Consider the following 8,992-nt stretch of genomic DNA (forward strand, 5'->3'; position numbering starts at 1 on the left):
AAATAATCGAAATTATATGATAATTTATTGTGAAATAATACTCCATGATTATTGTAATGTTTGTATCAATGACGACTAATATAAAATATTGTGCATAACACGTACATATCTTTAGCAATGCTGTAGTAATAGAATATTTTATTGCATTTTAATTGTTCTTTCATGCTTGAAATGTTTTATAACTTTTACCGAAGCAGGGTACTTGTTACCTTGTTCAATTTCCGTTCATGTTCCGTAATTTCGTAGGGAATTTCCACTTGAACGAGTGAAGTTCGACCGAGTGCGTTTCGTCGACTATAATTGCGTCCTTCGTCTAATTAATTGGCATTAATAACAATGTTTGTATATCAGAGGAATTCAATGAAATTAAACGATATGCAGGGATATTAATCATTCGATTACTATTAATGAATATGTATCAAAAAACTAATGCGGCCTTGCGTTGGCGCCCAATTTACTTCGCTTCCACGTGTTAATGTATTATATATTATTGTTACAGTCGTGAATGGAGAGGCTGTCTGCATGTATCGTAGCCCTGAAAATAAGGTGAAATCATTGAAGTCGTTCAAGTGAGATAATTTGGATCTGGTTTGGCATGTTACTAGTTTTCTCTGCTTTCTTCTTGTCTTTCATTATGCAATCTGTCGTGCTTCATTAGTAAACATTCATTCGTCAAATAATTTTTCTTCCTTTAATTTTTAGATAAAATTTAATAAATATCAATTTTGTCGTATAAGTATATCCCTTTATGAATTATTATATTGGAATTACAATTTAATAATAACAGAAGCGTAAATTTTACTTTGAAATTTTATGGAGATTTAACCAAATTAAGAACCGCCACAAAATATAACTTTATAGCGAGTACACAATAAAATATAGATTTTATTACATACGAAGCCAGATGATACGGATTTTATTCTTCCATCATGATCAAAAAGTTGTGGTAATACTTCAGTATTTCTCTTTCTTTACAGATTTATTAAAGTAAAATCAAGGAAACTATACAACATTATGCATACGTGATAAATTTTCGAAAATTGAGCAATTATCTATTTTATATTTTTCACGGTCATTTAGTGTTTTGCATAAGATCGATTTATTTTATAGGAACAACGTCGAAGAAGTAGCGGACCCTTGAATTGATAATTAAATAATACTCATACTCGATATCAAACGAAACTTTCAGCTTAATAAGAACTTTCTAGGGTGAGTGTGCGAGCGCCCTCGCGAGCACGTCGATTCTCCGAGTTATTTCAGCTTGAAAACTTGGCGCAGACGTGCCCTTAACTTTCTGCTTCGAAATAACTAATTCAATTAGTATATCAGCGGCACTAGACCTTCTCCTCCTTCGTTTAACTACATCTTTGCACAGTGTATCTAATCTTCGCGCTAACGTTAACTCTTGCATTGCTAATCTCCTGGTAAATCTATGTTGGGAAATCGACTGTTTTCCATTTTGATTTCAATCATTATAATGGAAGTGCCATGGTATTTGATCTATACAACTTAAATACCTAAGTAGTAAGAAATTCAATACCTTTTTAATTAAAAATTAAGAATTAAAATAAAGAGATGTTGAATTACGTTTTTAACTTAATTTGATACTAATATATTAAATAATTTTTGATTTCAGAAGTAAATTATTTTTCAAAGTGTCATTTGGTTAATGTGTGAGATTGGATACAAGTGAATTAAGTATTCTTCATTTTCATCGATAAAACATTGAGATATGTATATTCAACTAGGACCATAGAAAGGGAAAGGCTAACAACCGAACTGCCTTACTCTGACTCTCTCAGGGATTTTAACGAGATTCGGTGCGGTGAATATATCATTTCTCAATTCCATATTATGACGTAGGCCCCCCCTCTAACCTGTATGTATATAATACTATCGCTAGTCTCCCGTTAACTTCACAGATTTCAACTTCCCAAGGACTTTTAGACATACAAGTGTCTAGACACTCGAAGAAAGAAGTGTACTCTGCGCCGGGTTGTACCAATGTCGATACAAGAACAGAAAGGAAACAAGAAAAAAAGTAAAAGAAGAGGAGAAAGAAAGAAGCACGAAGCCACTTCGATTGGCCATAAATCCAAGCGATTCTTCTCGCGGCAACGTTTCAATCTCTAACCATCGAGATACATGCAATCGAGCATGAATCTTTCCTTGTACATGTTCTAGGATATTTGAACGTTTCCACGTGTTTCTGACCATCTATGATCTCTGTTCAATTTTCGTTAAATGATATATGGTATTCAGGGGTGGGTAAAATGTGTGAGTCGTTCAAAAATTTTGCTCTCTGTGAAGTCGATGATATTTATCTTCGTTTTGTATCTGGTAATGTGCAATAAATGTTCGTTTCGGATGAATACGAACGTTGCACTAATATTACCAGAGTATCTGCTGTTTGGTTGTACCATTTATTATGTACCATTGCTAACGAAGGAAGTAAATCATTTCTCGTCCGTTTTTTAAACATAGGATGGGAGAAACGGTCTTACTAAAGTGATTGCAATCAAACTGATTACCGGAATATTAGTATTGCATATAGAATTAAAAAATGAAAATATGGTTTATTTTTGAGGAACGAAATCAATTTTCAAGATAGCTATTCAAGGTCGCGAAAGAGAAGACTCAAGATTGTATCTTTATCATTATATTATTTAGTTTTAATGTTTTCTTCATTAATCTCGTGGCCTACAATATCGTGTGAGACTCATGGTAAGGAAATCGGGCTAAATATAAATATCACGGACGAAAGACGTGGTTTGTAAATAGGGCCGAACATAAACATCACGGATCAAGCTCATGACCAATTTTCACCGATGTCCTTTTGTCTCAGTTACGTGTTATTCTTCGACGTATTCAGACGACATTCCTCAACGTGTGACCGAGGCAGCTGTTGACTATTGCACGGGCCATCGGAACTTAAGTGTTAAGACAAAGGGTTAATTCAAAAATAGCTCCTGTACAGAACGACACAAAAGAAATGTAACTCCAAGTTCAAACATTGAGGAAAGACTATTAAAAACTGTATACTCCACTTATACATATTGTTCCATGAACATTTTATACAAGTTAAAAATTATTCATTACGTTATTTTTGCATTAGTCTCATTTTTCAAAAGCTTTATTCACAATAACTCTATAAACATATGACGAACTTTATAAATAGCCCTTGGCAGGAGAAATCGAATTATGGAGTTGAAATATAGCGTGCTGTGCGTGGAAGGATTCTTAAAATTGTCCAAGAACCTCGCCAGAAATCCCAAAGCTCTGCCTACTCCGGTAGCATGATTGTAACGCTCATTAAGATTCAGAGTTGAGCTGAAAATAGAGCCAAGATCGCTCGCAGTGGCAAGGACGGAGTTCTTCAACGTCAACATTAAGTTCGTCTTGCAACGAACCACGTCGTAATTCAAAGTAAAAAAAAAAAAAAAAAGGTAAAAAGAAATCCGCCACTTCGTTTTCTCACGCGCTTCGGTAATTTAGTCGGCGTTTAAAATAGCGTGTTTCACGCGAATATTTCTTGCCCGATTCCTGTCGGCTTATCGATTAGTTTTCTGCTATAGGGGCAGCTCAGCAGGATCCCGTGATACTTAGAAATTGAAGCACGCTGGAGAAAGCTGTGATGGATGTCTATGGTCTCCAAAAAATGTTCTCCATTTTTTAATATTAAGTATTTCTTTAAGTATTTTTGTATCGGTAGCGATGTATCGATTTTCTGTTTCGTGTATTCGTCTCATTGTATCGTGCTTGAATATAAAATGTTAAAGGATTAGTTTTCAAGTGAAACGATGCTTCTGGAAACCTTCAATCCTTAGTTAATTATCGCAACACAGATCTTCATGCGTATCCTCCACTTTATATACCAACCAACGTATCGTTTATGGGATTAGATTGATTGAAAAATCGTCTGCTTCGTTTCTAGGCTTTTTCTTTTTCCCCTAGTCTTGAGATCGAACGGTGGGAGGGAAAGAAGAAGGTAGCATGCTTCTAACGAAAGAGACTGAGGGTAGTTTGCGAAACACTGGGGGTACCTGAGCTTCTGCAAAGAAAATATGACACCGTGGCTTTAATGATAAGGAGGTAACGAGTGATCAGATTCTTAGCTCTTGTTAATTTGTCGTTTCGTTATATAGCCAAACCTTCTTAGCCAAACATTTTCTTTAACATTTCCAATTTTGTTTAAATACTACCAGTAGAAATGACTCAAAAATATGTGGAATTTAATAATCGGGAGTGGTTTTTTCGAAGTTGATGCAGAAATACAAAACATCTATTTTGAATTACATGCATGTCGAGTTAGGAGCACTATCATGCAAACAATGTGTCAGGTTAAATCTGTGAGAACTGTAAAATCCTTTGTCATCCCTTTCGTTGTAACTATTTTCACTAAAAAAAATATTTTGCAAAAAGTTCTTTAAAAATCTGACTAAAAGTTTAGAAAAATATAGGAATGAGTCGAATTCTGATAGAAATTTTTACAAATTATTTATAATAATGTAATCTATGTAAATTATAATAATAATAATATAATCTTACCTAGAAGCTTCTCAAATCTTTGTAAAATATTCAGTATGAAAATTTAGTCGAGATAGTCTCTTCAGGATCATGTGGAGACGAAGGTAGAAGGAAAGAGAATGATTACCAACCTTTTTAGTGAAGTAAGAAAAAGAGGATTTCGTAGCAGAAGTGGAGTGTGTCAATCATGTCTTAAATGTTGAGTCTCCCTTGGTGAAAAATGCCATCTTAACCTTCTGAATATTTCTGGAAAATGTTCTAGAGAATGTTCTTTTTTAAAGGATTAAGATAACAAAGTACCTTTTCTTGTTTATAAATTAGAAAATTCCATGGAAGGTAAAAAAATTATTGAATGACGTATTACCCTCTTTTGTTTGTTTAGGATGATATAGATCGTTGTAATTGAACGAAAGAAACAGTAAGTAATAGGTGTTCGATGTGGAAACTTAGGCGTTTCGTCCAACTCATCGAGTGAGCACGGCACGCTGGAATAGGTATACGGTGGTGCGGCTCGATGCTGATCGCGGAGCTTGACCTGGAGAGGGGAGCATAAGGGGTGGAATCGGTGTTTGGAGGGGACTGGCGTTGTCGTTAGTGCCGTAAGGCGGCACTCAAGAGCCTAGGACCACTTTAAGTGACTGACGACTGTCGAGCAAACCAGTTTTGAATTTAATTCAACATTTTAATTTTCCTGTAATATATTTTTAATTTTTCATTTTCTTCAATGTACAGAATAAAATGTCTTTTATTTTAGGGTATGAAAAGAAGGGTCATCAATCTTTAAATCATAATCAAGGAGAAATGGAGGTTAAGTTATGATAAATGAAATTTTTTTCCATTTATAAACATATACTATGCATTGTTTCTATCTAAAGCAGTAAAGTGATATTGGAACCCATACAAAAGACTACCCATCCTGTAGCAAGATTTACATTCTGAAGCATCGACGCGCAATTAAGAAGACAGTCTGGACTTCGCACGACCGCACGCTTCGCGGATACTTTAAATGGAGGTTTCTAAAAACACTGGCATGCTCCGAGTGCTAGCCACGACGCCAGAAATTTAGTATCATTACGTGGTCTCTTCGAGACGGGACAATCTCGCGGTATTGTCGCAAGTGAAATGACAGCCAGCCCTCGCGTTAACTCCGCTCCTCCACGCGATAAATTATGAAACGGCTGAAACAGTGACAGATATCTTTTGTCTGCGTGTAAACACCGGTTTGTTAAGATTTTCTGTCTGTCTTTTTCAACTATTTCACTATGTACACAAAAATGTGTAATGCAATGGCAGTTTTTGAAACGGCTATCCTCGAGGATATTTTTATCGATAATTCTATTTTATAGTACCACTGTCGTTTGACATTCGTTATAGACTATAGGTTATTATCACGAGTTAAAGTCACTAAACTGCTATTAGATTACAGCTCTTTCTAAATTTTAGAAAATCAATTTATTTTTCAAAGAGAAATTACTTATCGGTTTTAATATTTACTTTTGTAAAATAATGACAGTGAATTATACAATAGAATTATGTATACAATTTTGGAATTTCGTTGACTCGACATAAGAGTTTAATGTTGCAAATCGCGATTCGAATCATGACGACATTCCTGTCCATCGGATCAGGTCATTTCTGGTAACGACTTCTTTATACAAGTAACATTTCGTTTATGACGTAGCAATTACTTAGCATCACAGATGGAATAGGGATGGAGGGAGGGAGGGAAGAGTGTCGAGGCAGAGGGAGGCCCAGCTTTGTGGCTTGTTGTCTAACTAATTCAAGAGAAGCGAACTGCCGCGAGTCGCAATCGATAATTCCCGCTCGAATCGTTTAACGATGCTTTATCAACGTCGTTTTGATATCGGTAATTGTTATCCTCTCAACCGGACGATTATTCTTCTTAATTAATCAACCAGAAGAAAGTCGTGTCTCCTTTCTCTCTTGTCAACTGAATTTATGCGTCGGATACTTGCCAATTCGCTTGAATATCGATGGTGTTGCAGTTTTTTTTTTAATTACCTTCACCAACGCTTGCCTCCAATGGCCTAAAATTCTCGGTTTGGCTGGAAACGGTCCATTTACGTGCACGTATTTGATTGCAGGCTATTCGAGAGGGGAAGCGTTCAGCTGGCGAGAAACAAGAACTAACGGGGAGCACAGAAGTGGCGAGGAGGAAAAGTAGGACGAGCAACGTCTTCTCCTTGAGCAGCCTCAACCATTTCTTTTTCTCCGAGGGTGTAATAGCCGGTTTTCGAGTGCCCGAAATAAAATTTTACTAATATTCCCCGCTGCAATACGAGTCTATCGTCGCTACCCCGCCGTTAATCGTTCACTCACCTCCGCCCTTTATCATTTGCCGCACTTAAAGGTAAATCATAGATTCACCATTAAATTGTTCTCTTTTTACGACGTACTTTAGTATTCTAAGATCTTGTCTTTAAACCTAAATCTAATAAATTTATAAAATACTTCTCTAAAAAATTCATACAAATTTTTTATAATTACTAGTCCATTATAGTCATGTCAAGTTAATAGTTATAAATTGTTGCAGCTCCCTAGGAATTGAAAGTAACTAGGGTATCGAATTTTCAGGTAAGCAACTAAGGCAATCCCTAAAGTATGCAAGAACACAGAAATTCTTCAATTTACGTTCCAGCGTGGCCCAGAGACCGCTTGGCACATCACTGACCAAGGGGGTTGACTGGTCTGGTGGGGATAGAGCAGCTGGGGTGGCTGGAGCTCGAATGCGAGCCCGCGGTACCTACACGCCGGGTTCTGGGTTTGGCCGGGTCGCGCGGCGGGTCCTGCGCAACCAAAGAGACACACTCAGACAAAGAGAGAGGGACAGGGAGAAAAAGAGAGGACGAGCGTAACCGAAACAGACAGAGTTGAGGCAGAGTGGCAAAGGCGAGGCGAGCAAAAGCGGGCTAGCTGGCGAGCAAGTAGCCAGACAGCCAGGCAAGCCTTCAGGCAGGGAAAGCAGACTGGCAGATAGGCAGGCTGGCAGGCAGGCAAGTAGGCCGGGAAGCAGGCAGGCAGGCAAACAGGCAGGCAGGGAAGCAAGAGCAAGAGCACAACCACCGGGCTTCAGAGCCACCCCCAGTCGTCGCCCGCCACCCAAATCGTTCCCCCACCTTGGACCATCGCTTGGTACACCCCTCTTCGCCGTTGCTTCTTCGCACTACTCCTACTCTTTCTCCGGTGCTTTCAGCCGCCTCGTTCGTACGCTCGTTCGTCTTCTGCTCCGTTCTTCTCGGTGCTTTCGTCATTCATCGTGTTCAAAGTGAACTAATATCTACATCTGGTTTGTCATTCTTATCGACGAGGTTCGTGTGTGTGATTGACTGCTTCCGGTGTAGGATATTGTACTTTGGGCAGCGTGACTAGCCTTGGCAGGTTGCATCCTCCAGCGACGCACTGACCTGCCTTTCATCGTGGTCTTGCCACCCTTCCACCCTCTGTTTTCTCGTGTCTCGACGCAGCGGCGAATAAGGCTGATCGTGGGAAGCAGAGGGGGCTGGCTTGGAACGCGACACCCTGGTCTTCTTGGTTGACGTTTTCGGCTCTTCACTGATTAATCAACTTTGAAGCAGAATTCAAAGTATATTCTATATTGTCGTGCAACGAGCGAACATTCTTGGGGTTTTTGGTGGAAAGTGAAGAAGAATTTCTGCATGGGCAAGTGACGACAAGATGAGGATGTGCGACGCCGCAATAAAAGGGAAGACGCGACTGTGAGGCCCGGATAAACGTGCACGTTGTGTCAAAGGTCGTACACACGCGCGACTCCATCGGTTGCCAAGCCGATCCTCCTCGCACTAGGCGACGAGAACTTCGTACCTAAGCCGGTCGTTCAACGTGGCCGATCCTTGGACATGTAAGTACACCTAAAAGTTTGTCGTTTTATTTATGTTAAATCCTTGTTAGATATGCAAGAAAACATTGATATACTTATAGTAATACCTTGGATAAATAGTTCAAGTTGTTCATGCTTCAAGTTGATCTTCCAACTCCCTGTTTCCTCGGCTCTCTCATAGAAGCTTCATAGTCCCTGGGGATCGGTCGAGTCGAAAGGCGGGCGAAAATCGGCGAAAAGAGGCGGCGATAGGAGACGATCGATTTGTTTGGCGGAGAGCGTGTGATACTGACAGAACTCGAACACGCGAGTAAACACTCGAAGCTGGGCTAGAGGAAAGAGAAAGAGAGAGAAAGACAGAGAGACAGAGAGAGAGAGAGAGAGAGAGGGGGGGAGAGGGAGAGAGAGAGAGAGAGAGAGAGAGAGAGATTGGAAAGGGGTCGGTTCGGAGGGCTTTGGAGAAGGAATTTCGACGTAATCGGCCGACTTCCCTCGAGGTTGAGCGAATAAATAGAATAAATCTGCTCCAAGGAGCGGAGCAGACGGTGAAACGAGACCGTTCAAAGCACGGGGAAGATTGCGCAACTGCGAACCAAAAAGGGAAAG

The 8,992-nt window shown here is 39.2% G+C and overlaps 1 protein-coding gene across 1 annotated transcript in view; it reads left to right on the top strand.

Annotated features, from left to right (window-relative positions):
* Nucleotides 1–8,006: 8,006 nt before the first annotated feature.
* Nucleotides 8,007–8,992, top strand: part of LOC108551296 (uncharacterized) — a 36,245-nt gene continuing 35,259 nt past the window's right edge. Inside the window, exon 1 of the mRNA XM_017905407.1 lies at nt 8,007–8,407. The gene's annotated coding sequence lies outside the window, so the exon portion shown is untranslated. The remainder of the gene's footprint in view (nt 8,408–8,992) is intronic.

Source organism: Eufriesea mexicana, unplaced genomic scaffold, assembly GCF_001483705.2.
Source record: "Eufriesea mexicana isolate 0111107269 unplaced genomic scaffold, ASM148370v2 scaffold3780, whole genome shotgun sequence".
Taxonomy (NCBI): Eukaryota; Metazoa; Arthropoda; class Insecta; order Hymenoptera; family Apidae; genus Eufriesea; species Eufriesea mexicana.